General features: G+C 40.7%; 2 long non-coding RNA genes across 2 annotated transcripts in view; one reads left to right on the top strand and one right to left on the bottom strand.

Annotated features, from left to right (window-relative positions):
• Nucleotides 1–12275: 12275 nt before the first annotated feature.
• On the bottom strand, nt 12276–20019 carry LOC117935392. The gene is made up of 3 exons (XR_004654752.1): nt 20008–20019; nt 17763–17765; nt 12276–12415 (listed from the first exon to the last, which is right to left on the bottom strand). It is a non-coding gene; the product is annotated as an uncharacterized LOC117935392 (long non-coding RNA).
• A 971-nt stretch (nt 20020–20990) lies between these two features.
• Nucleotides 20991–27910, top strand: part of LOC117935390 — a 107058-nt gene continuing 100138 nt past the window's right edge. Inside the window, exon 1 of the long non-coding RNA XR_004654749.1 lies at nt 20991–21077. This is a non-coding gene — a long non-coding RNA (uncharacterized LOC117935390). The remainder of the gene's footprint in view (nt 21078–27910) is intronic.

Raw genomic sequence — 27910 nt, 5'->3', positions numbered from 1 at the left:
AGCTCTTTTAGCTCTGTCATCTCCTGAGGGAAACATCTGTCTCTTTAGCTGCTAAATGCTCCACTTTGTTCACCAGGTAGTTTCTGGTGTGGCTGTCTGCTGTAACCCTCTCTAAAAACAGCTGCCTGCTGTGGCCAAAATTGGCAGTATGATAGCAGTGAGACGGAGAGGGAACCAAAACAGTAAAGTTGCAGCCGGACAGCTAAACAATGAGCTGAAACTCATTACAAAGCTCTGTAAAGCCGTTGGGGAGCTGCAGATTGAGGTGATAGTTCACAGAAAGTTCATCAGGCATCTGTGAATTGTTTCATTCAAAATTCATCATGCTGAGTGGCCCCTTTTAATAGTCTTATATATCACTGCACAATAGGATTTGTTTATGATGATGTATTAATCTGTTTCTGCATAGTCAGTAGCATAGAGACAAAGACTATCGGCCTGTTTTTTGGCAGTTTGCAGATTATCTGTATCAGCAATTTATTTGCCTGATAATAGATAATGTAAATTAATTAAAAGGTGCGCTTCTACAGCTCTATGTCTGTCCCTCTGCTTCGGTTTCACACACCACTGAGTCTGTCTTAGTGTCCCGCTCACAACTCTATCTGACTCCAGTCTGTTACTGGGTATTATGTAGAAAGTTTCTAATTTATCAAATAATTGCTTAAAGCAATAAAAACAAATTTTTAACGTTGCACAATTTTAATTTTAACATGAATTTTCATTCATTTTCAGAGTAAATGCATATGGGCTCTAAATATCGGTTATGGTTTTCATTAACTATTAGTCAAGAAAAAAAGGTATCCGTCGATCCCTAGTCAGTAGTACTTACACTTTAGACTTACAGTATAGCTATTAGCCTAATACTTCTGTACTTTTACATAATAATTAGATTTTAATTGCAATTGTGACTAAAATGGAGTGGCATTGGTACTTTTACTAAAGCAAAGTGTCTGGATATGTCTAACACCTCTGAGCACTTCTTAACCGCACCTCTCCAGGCATTTCAGCTCATACCTTTATCTCGGTGGGTGAGCACTGCAGCTTGTAACCAGGCCAACTGCTTCTTTTAGTTCTCAGTGTTTAAACTTCAGTTTTATATGCAAAACGTGCGTTAGCCCAAACATAGTGCGGCCTGCTGTGTAAACCGCCAAGGGGCTTGTTGCCGTATGGCATGGAGAGCTGCTGTACAGGAGGCTACAGTGCGGCTGCTGTTTGTGCAGGTGTGCTGCAAAATGACGTCTTATTATGAAATATGCTGGACCCTCATAGCCTTTGTTTTTTCAACCATTTGGTGTGGTGAAAAAACCCATTTGAGAGTCAAGGAAAACAGTGTGATTTCCGGCGGGGGTCTGTTCTGTGGTTTAGCCCCCCTGACCGCTCCACCTCCTTCAACCTCTCAAGCGGGTGAAGCGGAGAGCAAAGGGGGCACAGTCAGCGTTTATTTATAGAGAGGCTACTTTCATGGGTGGACTGACAGCTGATATTTCCAACGTTAAGCTGTGGGCGGCCTCTGAACTCTGCAGAGAGACACCTGTGAGCTCTGCCTGGCTATCGCTCCTCTCGCAGCGATGGAGGGAGCTCGTACTGTAGCTGGCAACAGGCCAGTCAGGAGCCGTCACTCCTTATGTACATCTTCGTAGGATTCCTCAACGACGTGTAACAATTAACCAATCATGACTGGAGACTCTGTTTTACTTTGTTCTTGAATTGCAAGGTAAAAGGTTTTACTTTAATGATATAGCAGTTCTCAAAAACCAAGTTCTAACAGAGAAACAGTAAGCGTAAGAGGAGATTCAAACAGAAAAAGGACAATAATGGGAGCACAAAACAGATTCTACTATAAAACAATTAGGTTACTAGAGAATAATGTGTAAATAAAAATTAAAAGCAAGAAAAGCCACACGAGAAGGTTCAGGTTCTTAAATATGAACGTTTGTGGTTGATTCATCACGAATATCATTGACAAAATAGTTAATTGTGAAAACAATCCTTACTTGTAGCCCGAGTTGTAATCATATCAAATATGTCTTCATTTTAAATATAATTATCAAAAGTGAATTTTTTTTTAGTAGTAATTGAATGCATTTCTTCACTCTCAAGATAACTGAGCAAACTTCGCCTGCTGATGGAGACGAGGAAACGCAGCTGAAAGCCTTGGAAGAAATCTAGAAAGTCGATCTTAAGTTGTCATGCTTTTTAGTTTTTAACTAGGACTTATAAACGGTTACAGAGAGTAAAATGTCTGCAAATGATTTGCTAACATGTTCACAATCATACATCACATGATTAGCGCCATGTTATACTGTCATGACAGTCAACTGTTCGCAGGTGAATTACCTAATCACTACATCCTTGCTTCATTGCTTATTAATGAAAACAATCATACTCAAAATAAGTCTTTAAATGATCTTATGTCTGCCTACAACTGCATTTGAATGTGTTAAAAACCATGTTTGTCATGTTAACAATAGCAACAACATCAGGGTAAAAATGCATGTGTGTCCGTCCACAAAAGGGTCAAGTAGCGAAAAAAGTGTAATTTGGCAGAAACGGAAACAACATCTGCTCAGTTTACTCATGTTGATGTTGGCGTAGAGCTTAACGTGGTTTGTGTAGTCCGACTGTGGTCCTCAGCTCGACTGTTACCCCCATGGGAGTTTCCCCTTCCTCTTACCCCCCTTCCTCCCCTGCCTCCCTTCTCCCCTATTGCACTTTATGCAGCAGTTAAGTTATTTTACATCATGTCTACTCCCCACAACAGCCCTCCCCTTTCTACAAATCTCCCTAGTCATTATGAAAACAGTGCTCTGCTGCAGCTTTGCACGCCAGCGTCTGGCGAGAGAATGGCCCCTCTGTGGACGTGGAGTTAGGTACGGTGTGTGAGAAAGTGTGTGTCAAGGTGTGTGTTTCATGGAACGGGGGAAAGGAGATGAGTGATTGCTCGCAGGTGACTGCAGCACAAGTTGCTGGATAGGAGTCATTTTGAGTGTGACAAGACCAAGTTTCCAACGTCGGGTGTAATTTTGACAAAAGGCCGTGGTCAGAGCTCAGGTGTGCGTGTAAAAACCCTGAAGGGGTTTACAAATCAATACAAATACAAGTACAGATTGCATACTGTATACTTCTCTCTCACGGCCTGTACTGCGTACTATAAGTAGAAGCAAATCATTGTCAAACAGCACTGTAAAGGAATTATGGAAATCCATATTCAAACGATAACTCAGCTTGGCAGTTTTTAATTGTGTTTAAATCTCCCTTCAACTAACAGCACTGAAGCAAAAGCCATGAACAATAAAACTGCAACAATGAACCAAATACATAGTAGTATACCAAGCACTTGTTAGCCTGTGGATAATCGTCTTGGCTGCTTGAAGAGTTCAAGACTTTTTGCTGCAGTTTGGGTGATGGTTAGACAACCTTTAGTACGTGGTAATACTAATAATTGCTTTGTAAAATGATTTAAATATTTTGATTGTCTCCAGGGGATTTCTCTTTTCTGCTACTGTCATGATACAGCACACACACAGATCGATAGATGTTTATTTTCTGTAAGATTGATACACCTTTAGCATCAACACAAATCTCACAATTAGTGAGATTTAACACTTAGTAATAACAGTAAGTATTGCTTTAAACAGCTTTTTGTAGCCTATAACTTGCGCGAAACTTAATACTCAAACAGCTGAAAACCATAATATGAAATAGGTTTGATATATCTTTTGGTCCAGGCTCGGGCATACTAAGGAAACATAACGCTTAAACTTACAACTTTTAGTGTTAGGGTAACATAAACATAAAACATACTAAAAGACAAGGACACTCTTTACTACTGGCGCTGCCAGTGAATCATTAAAAAGCCTATGTTAGTGATTCTGTCACGTCCTCTCATGCCGTGCAGTACGACTGGAAAATGCCACAAAAAATGTCCTAGCTCACAGGAGGCAACAATAGCAGAGGCATGATCTGACCTGTTAGGTGAGCATGTGTGTCTAAATCTATGCCATTTCCGAATTGTCTATAATCCTCATCTATCATCTTGGCAGGCCCTTCTCTCCATCCAGCTCCCTGATTGGCTGAGAACCAGTGGACAGACAGTCCACAGAGTTCACAGGCATTGTGACGTTACAGTGGGAACTCTACCTTTTGTTTCTCCTGAGCTGCTTTTGACCCCGTTAGTGAGTGATATAGTCTACACACACAAGCACACACCCTTCAACCTTTCATTAGCACTCAAGCCTCTTTTAATGTTTGCTCTGGGTGTTCTGACATGTCAATCACACAAGCAGGCGGACACATACACACAGATAAACATAACACACACTTACACATAGACGTTGACAAGTGACAGCGGTGGAAAAGAGGTTGTGCAAACTGGAATTGCCGGTTTTGGGGCTTTCAACAGGAACAGCATTGAGTTGTGTGAATGGCTGTCCAAGGGTTGGATGAGTAAGTTGGTTTGTCTCTTTGTCTGTGAGTTCATCACTGACCTCATTCTTTAATTTCCCTGGAAAACAACTTGGTCAGGCTCACATGGAGCCACGATTACCAGGTCTAGACAATGACTGTGAAACCCGCAGGACCAAGTGAGAATGCTGACTCCAGGGAAATCTGTTGTCGTGACAGCCATTCATTTTGATTTAAAGAAATGAATAAAGGTGCAGTGGAGCTTCAGTGGATGCAAACTCCCAGCAAGTCCACAGCAGTGATAACCATCAACAATTATCCTTAGTTGTTTTTTATTTGAAGTTCTTCAGATCCTTCTCCTTAACTAATTAACAATAACCAGGCCATCATAACATCTATAGTGTCTTTGGTGACTAACGTTTGGCATGGTGTCTGTCAGTACTCATATGCAGTTTGGTGGTACATATAGAATGCAGTTTAAGATTATAATGATTATAACTGTTGCATATTAACAATGGGACATTGATTTTAGACAGAAAGTTAATGAAAGCAGGCTTCTCAATTCTCTCCAGCAACTGTTGATTTTGTCGCTGGTAAATTGTAGTAGCTGTACCTAGCTTGCTACTGTATTTAAGCTAACAATATCTCTGTGAGTTGGCTGAAAACAAAACAGCAATAAAATATAATCTTATCCTTTTGAGTAGTTTTATTTATTTAACATTGAATAATACGTTTTGAGGCCTTGGGGTAAGACATGGCTGTAACTATTGGGACAGGACAGGGCCAGACTGGCACTGCATCGGCCATGGGGTCACAGGCTAAGGGGTTGACTAACATTCCCAACTGCCCCTTACCCTCCCTCCCAGTCTTGTCCAGCAGGTGCCACAGTGTGGCCTTGACTGGGGAATATGCGATGCTGGGAATGTGAGTGTAAAAGCGCCGGTCCTCTGGGACAATGTGGGGCAGCTCTGTGACAGCGCGACTATGATCTCAGCAGGCCGGGGGCACTGAGGGTGACAGAGTGAGCCAGACTGGAACGCGGGTCACTTTCCACCAAACGTCGGACACCTTTGATGTCTTCTCATTGCTGCCGCTGACAGTTGGTGGCTCTTCTATATCCACGCCTGTTCCACATTGCGCAGGCAGACCACCCATATCTGAAAAAATGTCCTACCAGGTTTAGGTTTTCTCAAGAATGCGGCCCATCTGAGCATCCTCCAGCCCATCTGGACCCCTTAACCTGGGAAACCCTGCAATGATTGCATTTTTGGTGTGTGGCCTCCCATTGGGGACAGTTGAGAGCCTCTATAAGCTAATTCCAAAGTCTCAATATCATCTAAAGAAATTCACATGTATCTCACTTGTATGAAGTCAATAAATTCCTCAGAGATTGAGTTACACTTGTGTAGTAGGACAAGGAATTAATGCAGCTCAAGATGCATGTTCGCCACGATAAGATCAAGGACTTCTTTTTCTCGTTGCATACTTGGCAATCACTTATAAACAACAAAGATTAAGTGAATAGAAGTTGATTTTAGTTTTTAGCGGGTTAAAGGTACTTTCCCCGGATTTTAGAGTACTTTAACCCCAGGGCATTTTTACTCATTCGGGCCAAAGTCTTCTTGAGCTGTTTATTCAGACCAACGGCAGCTAATTGGCTTTGATATGGAGCGTTTGATAGCGTTTATGGGAGTTTGTCGGAGCAGATGTGAAATGTTGAAAGCTGTTAAAGATGTAGATAAAAGGTAAAATGCCTTTGAGTAGATAAGGCAGAGAGGAGGGTGGTAAGGATTGTCTGAAACAACCAACCTGCCTGTTTGGGTCATGCACCTGTGTGTGTGTGTGTGTGTGTGTGTGTGTGTGTGTGTCTCTCTCTCTCTCTCTCTCTCTGTGTGTGTGTGACTCTGACTCACTGGCAGTTCAGCAAAGTTCATTGTTTTCATTATTACATTACATAGCACATTATTTGCTAATAATAAGACACTTTATGAAATAAAGGGAGGCCACCTTGATTACATTTATTTTAGTTTATTTGTGGTTTAACCGTTCTAGTACTGCAGCTAATTTGTTGATTATTTTTTACAATTTCATAATCGATTATTTGTTAAATCTTTAAACAGCATAAAATTGGGGAAAACATCATTACAAGTTTCAAGAGCCCCCGTTTTCAAATACAGCAGCTTCTTTTGTCTGACCAACAGTCCAAAAAGCAGCAAATCACAATTGAGAAGCTGCTACAAGCTAATGTTTGGCCTCAAAGGAACAGTTGGGATTTTCTGAAGGGGGGTCAGGGAGTGTAAAGTACACTAGATGGTGGTCGGCATGCCCCCAGCTTGGAGAAGCAGTCAGGAGTACAGGCACAGAAGCTTCAACAATGAACTGCTGCGGACGGAGCTGCGGCAAGCCATATTTTAGCCACCTAAGAAAAGGCCCACCTAAAAAAAAAAAATCATTATTAGTTTTAGAGTGTACACTGTATTTAGAATATTTTAGCCCTTTCCGATGGTGAACTGAAGCCGTTATGTCCATCTCTGCTTTCTTCAAAGCCACCAGACTACTTTAACAAAAACAGTAATTTGACCTCAGAACATGGGAGTTGCTGGTCTACTGCTGCCTCGAGCTGTTAGTATGTTTGTGTCATTGTGTGACTTTGTTCTGCCAGGTAAAATTACTCTTACCGTGACATTCAGGTTCACCTCACGATGAACTGTAGCAGCGTAGCGACCAAATACTTGCACCAGTCTAATACCATTATTATCACGGAATGGTCCATTGGTGAGTTAAAAAGTGTCCTGCCAGAGAGATATTTCCCAACCTGGCAACTCAAAGTTGTTATCAGTAATGTTTCTGTACTGATCTACAAAGCATCAGTAAATGATTGTTTAGCAATAATAAAGCAACAAGTTGCATCACGTAAACCATCATATGGGTGACTCATTTGAAAGTGGTAGTGTTTGATGTGTGTCAATGGGCTATGCAATTTTAATTCACACCTGCCAGGCAATGTTTTTCTTTTTTAAACACATATTTCTTTTCCATGATGTAAAAAATGTGTACACGTTTTCATTTTTTAATTATTTGTAGCATCTCAAAGCTACTTTCTTATACACTTCCTTTAAACTCTGTGCATGTCTCTCTATTTCTTGGAGCCTATATTTGGCAAATGCTACTGCCAAACCATGTTAGTTCTAGAAAGAACAATACAGTAAGTAAGTGTATCATCTCACTCACATCAACTACTACTAACTGTCCTAGACATTTTATGAGTTTGTGATGATGTGAGTCAGAGGTTATGTCTGCAAGACTCTGACTCTGTCAGTCACCACTGTTTTGTTTTGGCTGTGCTTTTGAGTCTTGATGTGTGTGTGACCAGTGTGGACGTGATGTGTCAGGTATTGGTGAAATGAGCAAATACGACCCTTAATTTTGGTGAAATGATCAAATACGACCCTTGATTTTGGTGAACTGATCCATGAGCTTGAAGACTTCTCAGACACCGAAACACTGTGGTGCTTTATAATGTTACAATTATAAAAGAAATTGTGTGCACATCCCACCTTCTGGCAGGTGCAGGACAAGTGAAAAAAATGTAATCTTTGCGACACTGCTTTATGCTTCCATAATTTAATGCAAAAGGCAACGTTTCGATCCTACTGGGTCTTCTTCAGGCAAATGGCTTTATAATGTAAATATAAAATATAAAAAACGTTATCATGATGACAATCATTTTACCTTTTAATGAGGTGCATGCGAGGTTAATACTAAAAATATGGTATTCACATAACAAAGTAATTACCAGGAATGTGTGCTTGGATGTATTTTATTGGCCAATGCTCAAAGGAGACTTTGTGCAGCGTCATTATTGCAAACATTAAGCCAGGTTCAGACTGCAAACAAAGCTCTTTGATGAAATAATACAAGTGGATGATGATCATGAAGTCGTGTTGATTTTTTTTATGCATGATTAACACTTAAGAAATCAGGAATGGATGCAGCAGTAACGTGTGGATGTCTAGCAGAAAAAACACCCTCCTTTAGCAGAAATGGATATAGAAAAAAGTCTTTTGAATGGAAGGTTCAGTTTTTAAAGCCCTTCCAGATGGTTCTCTCGACAAGACTGAAGTTATTTGAATGTACTGTCGATGTGCATTGAGTTACCACCGGAGTACGTTGAGTCTGACTCGACTCTTCCTGTCTTGCCAAACGTCGCGTTGTTACACAGTAGTTAGCTGACCAATGTTCTTGTACAGTGTGTCTGTTGCTGTAATGTACGAGGGCCATTGTTTTGTGTTGAGCTGTTTAAAAGAAAAAAAGAGAAAAAAAGGAATGTTTAGTTAAACTTTACGTGCACGATAAATCGTTATAAAATCGTGATTTTGATTCACCCCTGTTTTTAAATAACTTAGATTTATTTATTTATTTATTTGAATGACTTCCATTCTCATTTAACGTTACGAGCTGACTGCATCACGAATGCTACTACTTTCTTCTGTGAGTTTTAAACAGACTGTATAAAATAGGTTTTAAAGCAATGGTCTCCCTTCTCTTCATCGAAGCCTCTATGTTTACAGGCTTGTGGTGATGCCCAATGTGCTATAGGTGCCAAAACAAATCTATGTTTGGCACTGCGTATTTCTTTTGTCGTGGTTCATGTGTGCAATAAACATTACTCTTTGTGAGAAAAAGAATTGTGGCAGAGAATCGTGATATCAATTGTAAACAAACAAAATTGTGATTCATATTTTCCCCAAATCGTGCAGGCCTACCTTTACAATTGTAAAGTGGGACACTGCATTTTGTCAGTAATGTTACATTTGGGTCAATATTCCCATTTGTTTTTGCAATTATTCAAATACTTCAATCAATTGACAGCCCTAGTACTTATGAAAGTTCAATATTGGACCCAGGAAGTCCAGTTTGAGTAATAATTTGACGACTTATCAGTTGGGATAACAGCTGTTTATAATGATACAAGGAAGGATTCTACAACTTTGAAGAGTCATCACTAGGAGCATAAATGTATCTTCCTTTGATGTTTGAGAGGTTAACAAGAGAGTTAGTGTTAAACTTAGAAAGAAAATATTGTACCCACTATATACAGTATGTGCACTTATATAGTTGATGATCTTGCTTGATCATATCACGTTGCGTTGTGTGGCAAAAGTTGAGCTAAGTTCAATGCTCTTGCTAGATGAGACTGCAATGTACTTTGCCGGCGCATTCTGCTTTGGCAATTGCATTGTGTCCGTTTTTTGTTTTTTTTAGCCTAGTTAATCGTTTGTTTTCTCTTTTTGTTTCTCTGACAGTTCTTCTCTTCTTACACTTAACACATTTCCCCACTAGGGGGATAACGAACGAGAGAAGTTGAGTTGGAAGAGTAATGTGCAAGAGTAATTCATTTGTGGATTACAGTAAGAAGACAAAGTATATTCAGGTTGGCCTTCAGCCGGCTGTCAGCTGTTGCCTTTCCGGTGAGTTTAAGTGCAACCTTGTATAGAAAACAGATGACGTAAAGCTTCCGATCATACCATCTCATTCTTTGTTCTTGGCGTGATGCCCCAGGGTGTGGTGTACCTTCACGATAATTTAGACAGCACTACAGTAACAATGTTAAGTCACCGTGAAGGACACTTAATTAATTTCTCATTGTAATTGGATAAACCACACCCATAAAAAAACAGCTATTACATATTTGCTACACAAACTGGTATAAAAACACATTTGTGTTTATACATTGCACGTACACATAGAACGCACCCACCATGTGACCATGCAGCAACAGCTTTAAAAAATGTGATCTGCATGACAGGAAATGTGATTTGCACTGACCTCTGCATATTCTGAGAGTTACATCAACAGCAACCAAGCAACCACACAGGGAGTAAAAACTGTGATGCTTCATGTCTTTTTCCATTAAGCCTGTCAGCAAAATTGTTCTTTTGTCCAGGTTTTATAAAAAAACATGTGAATTACCCCACAGTATATTCCAAGCTTTTTCCAACGTTTTTTTTTCTTCTAAGAAAAGGTGTAAAAACAACCACCCTTCTTTATAAATCCCCCATCACCACCACACACACACTTAATGTGGCTTAATAGCGGTTTAAAAGCCTTTTTACAATAATGCTCACTCTGCAGCTTGCTCACAGAGCTGGCAGGTCAGAGCTTGTGATTGAGTCAATGAGACCATTATGTTCCCTCAACTGCAGCCAGAGCCCATAACCTGCTCAACCTGCAATGCTTATGGGCCCATAGGAAAAGCAGAGGAAGCTAACACGCTGGTTTAAGCACACCAGCATTAACACCTACAGTACGAGGTACACCTCTGTAGACGGACACACTTAGATGGGGACACAAACACACACCAGGTTTCAGGGTTTTAAGTTTCAAGCAGGATTCCTACACCAAGCAGGGCAACAAAATAAAGGTCTGGCCTGAGGGTGGCACCAGAGGAAAAGACAGAGGTTTATTTGTTGTACTTATCCACTGCATAAGAGAAAATCCCAGTTGATTTCCATTAAAAGGTTAAAAGAAAAGTGACCATGCTTTTTATCTGGGGTGGCGAAGTTGACCATACATACATTTTGCCAAACCAATCACTTGGTCCTCATGCCTGACTGAAATTGCACAAGCCACACAAAGCCATGTTATATCAGAAGTGTTTTCAATCTGTATGTTTTGTTTGATGCAAAAGTGAAGACTTAAAGGATGAGGACTAAGGGTTGGTTTCGTAGATCTGGTTTCTAGATTTTCTCAGATATTGAGCAGTGCATGCTCTCTTTCCTAAGCTTTTCCATGCCTAAGCCTCAAGCTGGATTTAAGTTTGACTCAGATTGATGTATATTCTGATTTATGGTTCCGCGTCAGATTTCACCAGTTGATAGCAGCTCTGCACCACGGCAAATACCTTGTATGTGAAAACCTGTCACTGTTTTTAAAATGCTCTGAGCAAAGTATTTACATTGAACATTACGTGCTGAATGATTAATGCTGAAAAGGATCACGCAATTGAGCTTTTTACAACTTGCTTCTTGTTGTCACTTTGAACAATCTCTACCAGAATCAGAAACTTATCGTAGAAACACAAGCAGCTCACACTGACCAAACCCATTTCATGCAGTCCCCATGTAGGGACCGCAGCAGGACTAAGGCTATGATTAGATTACATAAGATTAGGTTAGGTTAGATAGACTTTTTGATCAAAATTTGGGAAATTTCAGTGTTTTGTTGTGTTATGTGTGTTATGTTCACAATACGAGCGACAAAGCTACCTGGCGTCAGTTTGTAGCTTCATGTCGCCGACTTTGATTGAAAATCACTTGTGGCCTGTTGCTTTGTCGCAGGTAGTCTGAACACACAGTTAGCCACTTGAGCTTAATACTAATTTGCTAATGTGCTCACAGCTAACACACTAACAACTAAACATTTAAAGAACCCGTATAATGCTCCTTTCTAGCATTATATTTGTACTCTTGGGATCGACTAGAAGAAGTTTACATTCTTTGATGATCATACTGCCCATTGCTGCAGCTACTCCACCTGAAACACTGCCTGAGCTCTTCCTGAAAAGTTCTGTTCTGAGTGGTCAGCTGGCCCACTCTGTTGTGATTGGTCAACCAAATTTAAACAAGCCAGTGGATGGGCTGTGCTTGCGTAGGCAGCACCTTTGGGCAGCATATTTGAAAAACGGGAATGGCTTTCTCAATCAATGACATCATTAACTGAGCAATTTTAAACAGGAATGTGTACGAGCCATTTTAGGCTAAAAAGTGCTGTATGTGGGAGAGCAAGCTCTAATTGGAGTGAATGTTTTTTTGTACCTTATACGTACATTTATTACATACACAAAATTTCCCGAAGCATAATTGGCGCTCTCTAAAGGCCCTGACACACCATCCGGATAATCGGCCTTCGGACAGTCTGGCAAGGTCGGAGACTCGAGTCTGTTTGGTGTGTTCCGTGCCGTCGTCCGTCGGGAGGGGCCGTCGGCCTTTCTTTTGGCCGACCTGACATGCTCGGTCGGAAGGCCAGCACTGCCGCCAGGCAGACTCAAATGACCAATCTGTTTGGTGGAGTGCTAACCCGGAAAGGACGAGTGGGATGAGCGTGACTAGAGTCTCTCAAAATCTTTTAAACTGACCTTCGTCGATCTGAAATGAAGACAGATTCAGCGCTGCATGGCCTATTTCTCGCTTAAAATGTTTTCAGAAACAAGTTTCGCTGAACTATTTTAGTAAAATATGAGATTGTATTCTGACCAAGTCGCTATGACAGTCTGGCTTTGAATTTTCGGAGAAACCAGAGCGTCTTGACACGTTCGTCCAATCAGCTTATTGCTTTTGTGTGTTCCTAGGAACTTTTTTTGGGCCAAATCGGGAAGCCAGTCATTCCGACAGTCAGCCGTCGGGTTGGTGTGTCAGGGCCATAAGAAGTAATGTATATTAGATTGGCTGCATACTAATGTTAGCTTCTTTACATTGACACAGTCAGCAAGAGACCAGCACTAAGATTCAACTTCAGGGCAGCAAGAATGTCTGTAACAAATTTAATGGCCATCAATTAATTGACAAAATATTTCACTCTGGACCAAAGTTTTGCTCTACGTTGATATCTCTACAGCTAGATTGCTAGCCTAGGTACTGTCCTTAAGTTACAGTTTAATCAGCAATATGCAAATTATAATATTTCCCCTGGCTCTATAGCATTAGATAGAGTTTGATGGATTAATTATCTTACAGCGTTCCAGTTATTGCTAAATAATGTTGTGTTGGTAAGTCAAAGTTATAAGATAAAAAGTTCAGGTATGTGACCAATAAAACATGTTCTTCAGTGGCCCGTTTTATAATACTACTTTCAGCTATTCTCAGTGATGATCCCATCTGTAAGTTCTGGGACAAAAACTATGTTTACATTATACCCTGTTGAGAATACACCACTGCGAAAAATCTATACATATTTACATCCAACTAACACACTGAAATGACAGGACACACACCCAAGGCACAATGGCAGGCCCCACGGGTGGGGGAGCAGTCTCAGGTAGGTAGTCATATTGGGTGTCATTTTTCTTTGACTCCACATTCACTACTGCATCTTATAATCAGGTCATGACCTAGTTATGTCTTTATGACTGCACTGCAGGCGTACACCTCAAGAGTATAAAGTGGCAGGGTGTGGAAACCCGTCGTCATCAAACGCTGGACACTACAGCGTCTCGGACTCAAACCTGAGCGTGGGCGAGTTGTCTTTTTGTGTAAAGTATACACATCGGGGTCTATGTAATTACAGAACGAGTGCAGTGTATAATTTGAGTCATCACAGAGAGAGTGAATGAAAGGTGCAGGAGAGCATGGTGTTACTTTAGTGTGGGAAAGAGGTGTGTGTGAGGGGTCATTGTTAGGAGGATTGTGGTGAAAACCACCAGGGGGCAGTAGAATAGTTCCCAGATGAATTGGGGGGCTTCACTCTCAGGATGCAAGTCACTCTCTAGTTATCTCTCCCCTGTTTCCTTCTTTCTTCGTCTATCTTTGCTTTTCTTCCTCTCATCTTGTTTCCTCTTATCCTCCTCCCTCACCCCCGCTAACCAAATTACTGTACATGTTTGCAGGCCCACTCATGAGAAAGCTGTGAGGTCGGCATGTTTCCAAGATGGGGATGGAAGAAGTGAGTTGAGCACAGTAAAGGTGGGAGGAATAAATCAAACAAGCAGGGGAAAGATGCAACAGAGAGGATATGCTGTATTTGGTGGGAGAGAGTGTGGGTTTTAGGTGAAGTGAAGTAGTCTTCACATTGTGTTGACTTTGAAACACAATATCACGTGCTGAGGGTGAACGGCCAGAACTAATGTCTGGCCAAAGTTGTCGTTTTCTCCATGAACGCTGCTGCGGTTTAGGGGAAGTGTGATGGGGGAGGAATTTGTCTCTGTTCAGTTGTGGTCATTAATGAGAAGAAGGGTGTGAGTGTTTGTGGCTATGTGAGTAATGTGCACTATTAAACCCTAAGATTTGGTGTCAGCAGTATAATGGCAAAAGGACTAAGATGCTTTACTTGAGTAAAAAGTACCAATACAACAGTGTATGAATACTTAATTACAAGTAAATGGGCTGCATTCAAAACTCCTACTTAAGTAGAAGTATAATCATCTAAATGTACTTTTGAGTAACAAAAGTATTTGTTCCTTAATAAAATTGACCCTTTGAGTGATATATTATTATATATTACATTATTAGATTTTTAACACGGATGGTACAACAAGTAAGCAGCTGTTTACTGTTGTAACTAGTCATAGGGTAGCTAGTTTTAACTACTTAATATAGTTGTTTGTAAGTTTTAAAAAAATTAAGTATTTTATAAAATAAAACCATCTTTGCTTTTTAGCCAAAACATTGAACTGAATTGCTCCCATACTTGCCCACGTGTTACACGTGTAACTGAAAGATTCCACTAGAGGGCACACCAGAAACCTCAAACCGTGTACTGACGCAGTTGTCAATTTCCCGTCCAGCGCCCATGTCGTTTAAACAGCAAATGCACCTGCGACCATCTTTGCGCCCACAGGCGTGCTGGTCAGGGAGTTTTTTTTTTTTTTTTTTAAGATAATTTTTTGGGGCATTTTAGGCCTTTATTTGATAGGACAGTTGAGGATATGAAAGGGGAGAGAGAGGGGGAGTGACATGCAGCAAAGGGCCGCAGGCCGGATTCGAACCCGGGCCGGCTGCGTCGAGGAGTAAACCTCGAGGTTTGTTTTTTAACAGTGCATAAGTAAATTGGGCCTAGGCTTATGCACAGCGTGTGCACACTCTGCTTGTTACACACACATACAATTTAGCGCAGCAGCACAGAAACATGCAAAAGATTACAAATAAATATATGGCGGTACAAATCCGCCATCATAACAAACGCGCCTGGCTTTTAAAGGAAATGGGAGATGACACTCGGATTGATTTATTGCATGTTACGCCCAAAACACCTATGAATTAATGGAGACACTAAGTACAACCCTTTTGAACCATGCGCCTGGCGCACAGACCCATTTTTCTGCCATCAAACTAGCAAAAGTGGAATTGAACACGCCCTAAACACACCTTCGCCATGAGCTTCTAACTTTTTTTGTCAGAGATCATAAGCCAAAACATTCAGAAACCACTGGTTTAATATTTAACAATATGTTTTATTTCATATGATCAGTACTTGTGAGTATCAGTCAGCTTGTGTAGGCACATACTGTAGAACCAACGAAAATGAAAAAGTGGTGGTGTGTTTGTGTCTGAGTGGGTGCTGGTGGTTTTTTGGGGGTGTTTGCATCCATTCCCTGCTGGATGGTGAAAAGTGCAGCGCAGCAGAAATGCATTCCAAGGTGGGGGGGAGAGCTGCATGGGTTCCACGACTATCAGGTTCTTTGGCTGGGCTGCGGGTTTGGCTCCATCGCAGCTTAATGGCAGGAAAAGACGGGAGAGTGTATAGATTAGTAGTGAAGGGGCCAAACCAGAGAAAAATGTTTTAGCCCCAACCTTTTATTGTTTATAGATAAAACACTTTGCCAGAACCATTAAAATGGCGAGGGCAGGGGAGGAAAATCACAGCCTTGGACCATTAAGAACAAAAATCTGATTCACTTTAAGAAGAAATAGATGCTTGTTTCATGACATTCAGTGTGTCTTTGCATGCTGATACGTGTGTGTGTGTGTGTGTGTGTGTGTGTGTCATGTGTAGCTTGGAGAAGCTTGCAGCAGGCCCTGTAGCCAGTCTGACTGCTAATGAACTTGGATCGGCGTCCGTGAGCGTCAGGGCTGAAAGGGCTCTTTCTCCCGCTCGGCCACAGCCACTCAGCTGTCACTAGCTGACCTACAGCTCTCTGATTATGTCACTGTCGCTTAGAAGGCTCCGCATTCATCCATTATTATGCTACGAATGCGGACGCCAAATCAAACGCCCTATTAAAACCTTCTACTGGTCTCTTTCAGTTTGTTTGCTGGTTGCAGCTGCTGCTCTGTACCAAGAAACTCAGTGTGCCAAAATAATTCTCTTTTTCTCTTAATCTTTGATCAAATGAAGGTGAAGTGTAGAAATGTGCACAACAGGTGTTTATAAGTGGTAAAACTAGAGGTTGAGTATCACATTTCTACTCTTCCGTCAACCTACAGCTCGGCAGAGATCAACACATCAGTGGTAGAAAGTGACAAAGCGCCACTTTTTACTTCTACTCCATTGTCATTTACAGGGAAATATTGCACTGCATTTATCAGAGAGCTGTGCTGTAGTTACTTTGAGAGATCAGGGAAACGTATCAGAAACTTATAAAATACAGGACATTTGCAATACACTGTCAAATACACGGATTGAGGTTGGTTCGACCAGTTTGAGTCAATATAGCATTGATGCAATACTGTGTCAACTGTACACAGAATCAGTAGAACTTTGAGTGCTAGCGTTCTTTTTATACTGCTGTTGGGTTATTAACCGTTATTCATTTATATCAAATATTTGTTTATTTTGACACAAAAGACACAAGCTCACATTTTAGTCAGGGTACAAGATTAAAAGTTTGGCAACCACTGGACTAGACTAACTGTATATAAAGTAGTTCAAACTAGCTTAAAACCAACAGTAAAATGCTGCTTTTTCATAATGAATCCAAGTAAATTACCTAATAATGTAATATATAATGTAATTTCATCCACGTCCAACATTTTTATGCAGTACTTTTATTTGAATAAAGAATCTCAATACTTTGTCCAGCACTGCATGCTGTGCGTGTTTGACCTCTTGGATCTGGAGGAATCCATTGAGTGCCGGTCGCCAGGAGCAACAGGCCTTTGGGAGGAGGAGGCGGAGGACGAGGAGGAGGGGTCTGGTGTCCACCCATCCACACCTCCCTTTCTCTCTCGCTCTGCCATCCTCCCCTCCCCCCCCCCCTCCCCTCACATGGGCTTTGCCTTTGGCTGAACGCTGGGATTCTTTCACAGAGGCTGCCGGTTGCCAAGAGAGAGCGAGCCCCAGAAAAGCTGGGCAAATGTATGTGGGTCACTGTGAGTCAGAAGGAGGCTTTTCATTCTGCTCTTCCCTCCTTTTTTCTCCTCCTTTTTGTTCCTTTGTTCTTTTCTGGCTCTTTGGCTCTCTCCTTCCACCCCCATGAGTGAAAAGATAACATTGATTTGTGTCAGTCCCGTTTATTATTTTCCTCGACGAGCCCCTAAGACAAGGCCTAATGAGATATGGAACTGTGTCCTATTGACTTTTTAACGTCTCTCTGGGTGTGCACACATCTCTGAGCGTGTGTGTGTGTGCGTGTGTATGTGCATGCGTGTTTGGCTTTTTGTTCCTGACCCATGAACAAACAAAACAGTCTGCGAGAAGGGGACAGACTCGAAAACTAAATAGGATCTGGAGCAGATGTTTCTTTGGCCTTAGTCTCACTTCCTTTCACCAGTTCTCTACTTCTTCTTTCCTTTCCTCTTTTTCTCTGATGGATGCTGAGTGGTTTGTACTGTTGTTGTGGAACCCTGTTTGTCTGGCTGACTGCAGACAGCATGGATGGATCAGCAGGACAACCTGCGCTATTGGCTTTACCTTATATGTTTGTCTCTGCATGCCATATGTTCTGTTTGTCTCTCTCTCTCTCTCTCTTTGGCTGTTTACCCCTCTATTAGTTATCAACAGACAATCAGAAATCAACCTCCAGGGAGAGTGGCACTTAGACCCGTAAGGTTCACCAGTGCCACTTCAATCAGACCCTTGAAATCTCTATCTGTGGTTACATCCACAGAGGTTTCATGTTTGGGGGATTTTTGTTTTTACTTGACATGTGTCATCTCCTTTTTGAGGCGGTGAAAATGAGTGTGTGTGGACAAGAGTTCACTGCATCGTTTCACTGTTTTGCCCTCTTTGTGTCTCTATGCTTCCCAAAGTTGAGAAAGACTTTGTCAACGGGGTATGAAGTCTAGATATCCCAGATATCCACATCAGAGCGCTTGCTATTATTTCATTAGATTGATATCAGGTTGTCTGACACCACCCGCTTTCTCCCCCCTTCGCCCTTCTGTGGCAGAGTTTCTCATTTCAGCAAAGACAATGGCCTGTCTATCCTGTGCTACTAAGTAAATGTCAGGTACTGTCTACCCTCCTCCTCATCTATTCACTGAAATGCTCTAGGGGCTGAGAGGTAGATATCTATCTACCAGGGTCTGTATACATGTGTGCTACATGGTACAACTTCATTCAAGTCACTGGATCAAGTTTCCCTAAATGTATATCGTTTACAAGAACTTACACAAGTTCAAGGACAGATTTCAGGCATCTGTTATTTAATTTTATCAGGGAATTTTTTAGCTTGCTGCAGCTAAATATGCAGGGGTGTAGCTCGGACTTTTGAAGGCTTTTCTTGAGACGTTTCTTGAGATATTTTGTTTATGCATGTACATTATCAGACAAACCCCTGATTGAAATGATAAACTTGGGGCATCGAGCTAAGAGTAGGTAAAGTTTCACCAGTTGGCCCCCTGTAGAGCTGAAATAATTGGTTGAGTTTAAATGCCAAGACTTCTCTGGCAAATCTTTCTGTTCTGGTTTCAATTTTTTATTTTTTTTATTCTATATATATATATATATATAGAATAAATATATTTATATAATAATAATAATAATAATAATAATAATAAACTAAATATATTTTGGTTTGTATTGCTGGTCGGACAAAACAAGACATTTCCAGACGTCACCTTAGATTCTGAAAAACTGTGATGAACATTTTTGTATATTTTTTAACAAAGCTGTTCACAAATTAAAACAATAATTCCAGCTCTAGTCCTGTGTGTGTTTATGGGAAAGATTATTTTGTTTCAATCTGCACCAAAAAGGGTTATTTCCCCCAGTTTGTTCTAGTTTGACTCGGATAATACAGAGCCACAATTAATCCTTTTTGCTAAAGATATCGTTCCCAGTTCTGCAAATTTCAGTCATACTAAAATCAGAGGTGTGGCATTAAAAGCTGCATTAATCAATATTTCATACCTATGTGCCAAATGATTATGTAACTTTGTGAACGGGGTGGCTCACAGTGACGAAACTACGGAAAGAAGAAGAATATAATGCCATGGGGAAATTCAATTTTTGACCCTGTTATTAATCACAGACCTGTACACATGCATTAAATGGAAAGATTTCAGAGAAAGCGGGGCTGCCAATGGACTGGCGCCCCGAGCAGTTGGCAATTCTGTGCCTTGCTGATGGGCACATCAGCAGTGCTCAGGAGGCAAACTGGCACCTCTCCAGCTACCAGTCCACACTCCGTACTTGGTTCATACAGGGACTTGAACCAGTAACCCTCTGGTTCCCAAGCCAAGTGAACTACTGCCCCCCCCAGTAATCACGTGACTGCAGTCCCCCCTAGCTCTGAGCATCTTTCAGCTTTTTTTTTATAGGCTGCTATGTTTAGTTTAATTTAGTTTATTATTTTATAATGTCATAGACAATCCACTGAACAGTTAAAGGAGCATATTTGGCCTATATGGCAAATTTCCACATCCTTAAATAATACAATGGTTACAAAATAAAATAAATTATATTACATTCATAATTACAGCAGGCCTAAACAAAAGGGAGTACGACATAAAAACATGTGGCCCACAATCGGAGCAAGCACAAACAAGCAATGTTTGTGCTCTAAGATGATGGCAAAGGCATCAAAGCAGTTCACGCAATAAAAACTATTCAAAGGAGACGAGGGAAAAGAGAATAGTCACCAAGGCCACATTGAAAACATACAAGACATAACACAGAGGCACGCAGCAGAGGTCGAGAGGCAGCAACAATGACGACGTATGTCACATCAAACACATCACATCTGACAGATTGATGTGTGCGGTAATAGTGGACAGCCATGTTTTAAGACACGTGTCAAACTCAAGGTCCGTGGGCCAAATCCGGCCCCTCGCAGATTTTGATCCGGCCCGCATATCAATTTAGGTTAACAACACATTTTGGTCCACCTAGTTTTTGACACCTTTTCTGACGTTGTCATTTTTTGTGACAATTTGTAACTTTTTCCGACGTTTTGGGGCTTTTTTTTTTTATGATGGCTGAGAAACGTTTTCCTGACTTCTTTAGTACTTTATGTCGACCAAACTGTGTTTATGACATATGCAATAATACAGTCAAAGATATTTGACTTTTTTGATTAAATAAAAGCATACAGTATCAATAAACTAAACATGTTTGGCCCTCGATGTGATTCTTACTTTCCACTGTGGCCTTTGTTGAAGTTGAGTTTGACCCCCCTGTTTTAAGGTGTGTTGTACAGGTGGAATAAGTAGTATAAAATGATAATTGACCAAATGTGCTTTTCCGGTTGAGGTCACCTCGTGTGGTGCTTACACTAATATCTATCTACTTTACGTGTTAAACAATTTTACAACACAAGGTGCATTGAAGCCTTACCATACTAGCACATTACTTTTATCTACTACTACTACTATTCCTACTTGCGTTGCATTGTATAGCATGTACAGTATGGACATCTGTCTGTTAACTTATTGTTGAAAATATTATTTTATATATGGAAAAATAACATAAATATCTCAATAAGTTTTGTACATTCAGGTACAGACTGATGGTGTATTTGCCCAAATGGAAAAGGAAAATCCTTCTCATCATCTTCCTCCTACTACTTTCCCAAAAAGGTCAGTAAATTAAAGGGACGTGGCTCAAATATATATGGGGGTTTGTTCCTCCTGGAGGGACTGATGGCATGTGTTATGTTATATCATTAGGATAATAATTCCTTCGATCTAAGACACCTCTGGCAGTCTTCAGCCCTTTCATATCCCCCGTCTTTGCTTTGGACATCTGGCAGACATTCGCCTCAGGCTCATGGCGAAGGGACGATGTGGGGGCAGGGATCAATTCCATAACTCTATGGACTGCTGACTGAGAACTTCAGTATAGAGGAATATGGCTCTTTCAGGTGTGAGCGGGAACATTTTTCTGCCGTTTTGTTTGGCGCTAGTAACCTAATATTAAGCCAGAATCGTTGTAACTGTAACACTGAGGGGAGAAGAAAAACCATAAAACTCTAGTCACCTGATTTCCTGTCTCTCATCTAAGGGTTTTTCTTCTCACTTCCTGCTCGACTGGTTTCCACCAGATATTTCTCGAAGCTGTACCTTAGTGGAGATGACAGCAACATGTGTGTTTCAAACATGTTTTTGGGGGGAGGGGGGGGGGGGGTTGGGATGGCTGCATGTCTTATAACATGAGACAAATGTCATTGAAGCCACCGGGAGGAAACTTGGAGAGCCACAATACACACAAAATATGGATCAGTGAATAAAAAGATTTAGATATCAGAGGGCCATGATTATTTCCACATCCTTAGCATATAACAGGAACAGCAATACATTATCACAACTCTCAGCATCCCTCGCAGGAAGTCTGTCCCCTCCAGTCGAGCTCCATTCACCTCCCGGTTTATTTTCTTTCCACTGCGCGTGTCCAGGGAGAGCTTTGCAAATGACCTAGATTCATCAAGACTCAATAGGGATCGTTGTGCCAAGCACTCCTGATGCCAGACAGGTCCGGGGACGGGCCAGATAGCGTGAGAGTGGAGAATCCCTCAGTATTCAGATCCTATACTTAAATTAAAGTACTAATAGCACACTGTTAAATCCATTTTATCATTTTATTTTAAGTACCATTGCTGCATTGAAAATATACCTAAGATTTAAAAGTAGAGTGCTTGTTACAGAAAAGCAGACCCTGTGTTATGCTATCATTTATTGTATCCCGTGTTGGGGTAGTTACTAAAATGAGTAATTGATTACACATTACTAGTTACTTTTAGTAACTTGTAATGCCTTACTTTACTAATTTCCTCACTGCTGAAAGTACTTAGTTACACTACTAGTTAATCATTATTATCCTTATTTAGAACCTCATACAATACATGCCCAGATCAACACAAATCCTTATTATAACAAGAACATACACAAGAGGTACACCAGGTAGCTTGCCTTTGTTTCCTGTCTGATTGGCGCTCTTCGTTAGCTGTGTCTTGCCCAATATGTTTTGGAAAGACATTGGTTTCACTGTTGAAACAGGCAACATTTCCTCGAATATGTATCCTGCTACAAGCTTATTTATCTCTGCTTTGTTTACCTGCTGTTGAAAATCCAATTTTGGCTGCGTGGCTGGTGTTGGAAACATCACTCAGGGTCTGGGGGTCTTTAGCAACTAGCTTTGTGCTAGCATGTTGCCTTTGCCAATGCCTGGACAGATTGGATGTTGTGTTTGTGGCGGTGGAGAAGTGTTTGTGACCTGGGCACAATTCACGCTTTACGATCAAGTTTTTGTCCTTTCAGGCAATTAATTTAAACTTATTGTTATTCCTCCATCCCTTAAAAGACATCATAGGCTGTGGTTCGGCCATTTTTATTTCGTGTTATGCAAAAACGTTTGATTCCTTTTTTCCTCTTCTCAAGTTGCGCAGATAGTTGAAGGAGCAGTAATGCAAGTAACACAATCATGTTGTGATTAGTAACTGTAATGTGATTACAGAAGTTATCAAAAATAATGCATTTACATACAAATGCAATCTGATTGTAACTCATTAGCCCCCACACTGATTGTATTATTAGACTATTATTAGTCATGCAATTATGTGTGATCAGAATTGTACTGTTGTAGTTTGTTAAAGTGGAACACATTTTTTACCTATTTATAAATGGCATAAGGGATTAATCTGCAGATTATTTTCTCAATTCCTTATTTGATTGTTTGGTTCATAGAGCTTAAGAAAACAGTGAAGCAACACTAACACAAATTGCGTGCTTTTTCTGGCCAGTAGTCAAACCACAGAAAGATTTAGTTTACTTCAATTTGAGAAAAGAAAAATCCCCAATTCAGCATTTTCTGTTTATATTGAGTTTAGTTTTAGCTCCAATTTAAAACACTGGTGAAGAGTTTGATCTATGATGATACGACACATTTTATAAGCTCTTCATATGTTTTGTAGGCTAAATGTTGATTAGTAAACTAACATTTAACTGTATCAAATACATGTAGTGGAGTTAAAAGTACAATCATTTTGAAATGTAAAGGATTCATATAAAAAGGACTTGAATAAATGTACTGGTACTTGGTTACTTTCTATCAATGGAGATAACATTTTTTTTTTTTTTTTTTAAATTGGGTGGCTAGACATCCAGAAAATCCATGTCTGAATTTGTGTCTGAGAGCCAGCTCTCTGGGATCCTTGCTCTGCATTCGGCCCTTTGTTAGTTAAATTAGAAATTTATGGTGCACAAAAATTGAGGGTGGGAAAACCAAGATCTGCAGATCATAGCGGGGTCTATTTTGGTTGTTTGGTATTTTAATGTTGCCATTCTCATCAGTAATGTTCAGGTGGCTGTTCTGGGCTTTTAATGCTGGAGGGTACACAGCAACCTACCTCATGGAAAATGTGCATCATTACCGCACTCTGCCTGGCGCACAACAAACATGCCGGCACACAAGGACACACATTCAAGCAAACGCACACTCACACACACACACACACACACACACACACACACACACACACGATTTGTCAGCAAAGCCAGACATCACATAAAGTAGCTTTGTTTAATGCTAGCTTACAATTTTTCGAATGTCTGATCCATCACTTCCTGTCCCAATAAGGTTGGAGGCAATGGGTGCTGGTGGTGTTGGGGGGTGGTGGGCGTTTTTCTGGGCAGCTCCGTCTAATGAGCAACTCTTTCACCAAACCAGACAGTTTACGGGGTGGCTGCCAGCCTCATTAAGAGCAGCTCTTAATTGCCCTTTCCTAGCCAAAACCCAAAAGCTGAAACATCTGCTGGCCCATGAACCTCCTCCCCCGTACCCTCTTCCGCCCTTCATTCTGCTCTGGCACTTGTTGATCCCTCGCTACCACCGCTGCTGACTTCTATATGAACAACAACAAAAACAACAACAACAGCATCCAGGCTGCTGGCCCCCTGGAGCTGAACAATACTCTTACAGTGAAGTGCTTTGTGGTGTACAACATATGCAGCAGTTAGCACTTTTTTTGAAGTCGTAAGAAGTCTATTGCTTTTGAATGTCAAATCAAAAATGTGATTAAGGGAATCACAACAATGTAGAGGATATTAGAGCCCAATTGCCTACCATAGTTGCGATTATGTTACTGTACGTTCTTGAGGTGAAAGTAAATGCGCTTGAAAGAATCCTTTGAGGAAACCCATACAGTTCTGTATCACAGTTATTTAAATACACTCAGCTGCCTCTTTATTAGGTACACCAGTACAAATGTTACTGTTGTCACAGTTAAGGATAATATTCTAGTGGACTACCTTATATTGAGATGTGTTTTACTTTTTTTTTTTTTTAATTTTTAAACATGATATATAATAAATATATCAATATGTCAACAGTTAGTCATGCATGCAATATAAAATGTATATGTAGACCTAATAAAGTGGACATTGACTGTATGTTTCTCCCCAAATGTGTCCAGCCTAAAGGCCTAGGACAGCTGATGAACACATTTCCTTCCTCATAAAACATTTGAAAATATCTTGAAACCGCCATAATTTACATAATCTGTCAGTCTTCTTCTTCTGTGCCTTTTGTCTTTGCTCTGCCACATTTCTTAGCGTGGTTTTGTCACCAACCATTGATCAGCGGAATAGCGTGAACCTGTCAGTAGGAATTAGTGTATTAGAAAGTAGTGTGTTGTGTCACCTGAAGGCTTGTATGTAGCACATACATGTAGTTTCTTGTGTAGCATGGGTTCAGAAAATGCTAACAAAATGGCACGCTAGTGCTAAAATACCACAGGATACGTTTTAAAGCTCCCCTTTGCTCTACAGAGCGTTTTAGTATCTTTCGGCTCATCGTTTTGGTTTTACAGCCCACAACTTTATTGTTTTGTTTGACTCTCACCACTCTCATCAGTGTAGTTTTAATCTTTAGCAGGCAGCTGTTTTCAGACCAAAAAACGTAGATAAATCTACTGTTTACTATGCTCTGTACCAAGCAGCAGACAGTGTTAGAGACCAACTAGTGAACACAGTGGAGCATTTAGCAGCTAAAGCTAATTATTTCCCTTCAGATTTACCTTTAAATGAATATTGGACTAGTATTTATCAAACACAACTTCACAGGGTTTTTAGTGTCGCTCCATGTCTGCTGAATATGTAAATAGACAATCGTTTTGCTAACATGTTTGCCATAACAACTTTTGAAGCTCATTATAAGCATTGTGTTTACAGCTTTCTGTGCTGTCCCCAAAATGGCAAAAACAATCAGTAAATGCAGATTGCAACTCTCTCTGCACCTTTGTAATGCTTAGTTTACAGGAAAGTACAGACTGTGCTCAGCTAGACTAAAATACCCTCTGTTTACAAGACAAATAAAATGCAGGTGTACAGTTTTAAGTAACTGTTTGTTTCATGTGAAGAGAGTAGGACGATAACATTACACAAAATAAAAAAAGTCCACTTGTTTTGATCTTTAGCACCATTAATTCAAGATCGCAGATCTGACACCACGTTGCCATGGTAACTCCTAATTCCATGTCTCTGAGCTGAGGAGAGTAGAAGGCTGTGGGAGAGTTAGCTTGTTGATAAGTGTCCCAGATACAGAATACTAGACTTCCATAGGAGGCTGATAAGACGAGCAAGTTTAGACAACTCCTCATTGTCCGGTTGCCCAAGGTCGCTAATTCCCTGTGTGTGTTTGTGTGTGTGTGTGAGGGAAGCGTTGATCGTGAGTCACTGTGCGGTCAAAGTGGCCTTCCTTCCTTCTGTGCAAGATACAGAAAAGAAAAAGAGAGTTTATAGGCCAGCAAAATGACGGTTACTTTTAAACGAAGCAGAAAAAATCATTCTTGAAATCGGGCAAAACGCTTAACTTCAGGCAAGAGGAGAAGAAGTTTGGATTAAAGTTTTATTAGTTAAGTTTTAGGCTTGTTCGTAAAAAACAAAAATTAAAAAGTGGTTTTAAATGAAGACTCGATAGCTGACCTGACCCTTCTGTACCTTTGTTCAGGGGTGTGTCCAACATACTAAAAACAAAAGTATTGAAATAAATGTTTCACAAAAAAAGAATTTGGAATTAGTTTCTTCATTCTTGCCGGAATAAACTGTTGCATCAAGTTGCATCAAAAAACCCAAAAGTCGTAGTGCACAAATGATCCCCCCCCCCTAATAGTTGGTTTGACCCATTTCAGACACTAAATTCTGAAATCCTTAAATTTTCATTTATGGTTCAGACTGAGAGTCTACTCTTTAAGTGTATTTACGTGTGTCCCATGTAAAATTAGTTGTACAGGAAAGCAAGACGATAGATACTTTGAAACAAGCAATGTTTTTGTTTCAATGATGGAGAAATTTAAAGGAACTTCATGATTTCTGTGGGCTGAAAGAAACCCTTTTTTTATGTTTTTCTTTTAAGTTTGACCTCCTATCAGTGTTTTTGAGCTGTAAAGTGAGAACAAGGAAAGGAACATAAAACATACAACTGGGAACATGGTTATCCAGCCAGTGACAGATTTGTTTATGGGGCCTACATGCCACAACAGCTCGTTGTGATCCCTCTCACAGCATGTTGTGTTTGGGTGTGAGTTTCCCATTGATTACCTGGCTGGGAGAGATGAGATAGGAGGGGAAGGGTGGGAGAGTGGTTCTGGGAGAGCGTGTGCGGTGGAGGTTTTCTCGACTTTGGCAGGCTGTGGACAGCTGGACCACCAGTTCGAGTTTCTCCTCACAGCGAGGCTGAAATTTCAGCCCCTGAAAATCCAGGGTAATAAACGATTGAGGCTCTCAAAACAACCTCTCCGTGTGTGTGTGGTTTTATCTTTTCCCGCCCTTTCCTTATTTTTCCTGTCCCGGTTCCTTTGCCCTGGCCTCAGCTCGGCTCCGAAGGGCGCTGGTATGATAGCAAACGTGATTATGTCAAAATATTTTACTCTGAACATAGTTAAATGGTAAAAACATCCCTCCACAACATTAGCATAATGTTAAATCAGCAGGGCTTACAGCTGTTCTGGGCACAGCATGGTTCACGTGGTTGGGATTATTCCTTGACCACAGAGGCTGTGTTCTTCCTGATCTGAAGTCAGCCATCCAGAAGTGTTTTTCAAGGCTTTTGAGGAAGTGAGAAGTGCTGATGAGACAGTTGTGTGTAGCAGTGCTGGTGCAACTGGAGTGAGGAACAACAGGATGAAGCAAGGCTCCGGAGTGGCCTTGGACATGACTGGGGAAGTGGGAGCAGAGTGGAAATGCATCTCAGCTTGAATCATGTTGACAGTAATGATACAGTCAGCAGGGTTTAGTCATCCTCCACTTCTGTGCATTCTCAGTTTATTTTATTTATTTATTTATGTTTTGGTAGCAACCTGACATATTTGGCAGGTTCTGCTTTCTACCAAACTGTAACATACCGTGGCTACTTTGTACGGTGGCCCTGAGAGGCCACAACACGCAACAGTAAGAAAACGAATGCAAATAAACCATAA

The sequence above is a fragment of the Etheostoma cragini genome, chromosome 20 (genome assembly GCF_013103735.1).
Source record: "Etheostoma cragini isolate CJK2018 chromosome 20, CSU_Ecrag_1.0, whole genome shotgun sequence".
Lineage (NCBI taxonomy): Eukaryota > Metazoa > Chordata > Actinopteri > Perciformes > Percidae > Etheostoma > Etheostoma cragini.
Note: the sequence above shows the minus strand (reverse complement) of the source record. Positions and strands in the feature narration are given on the sequence as shown.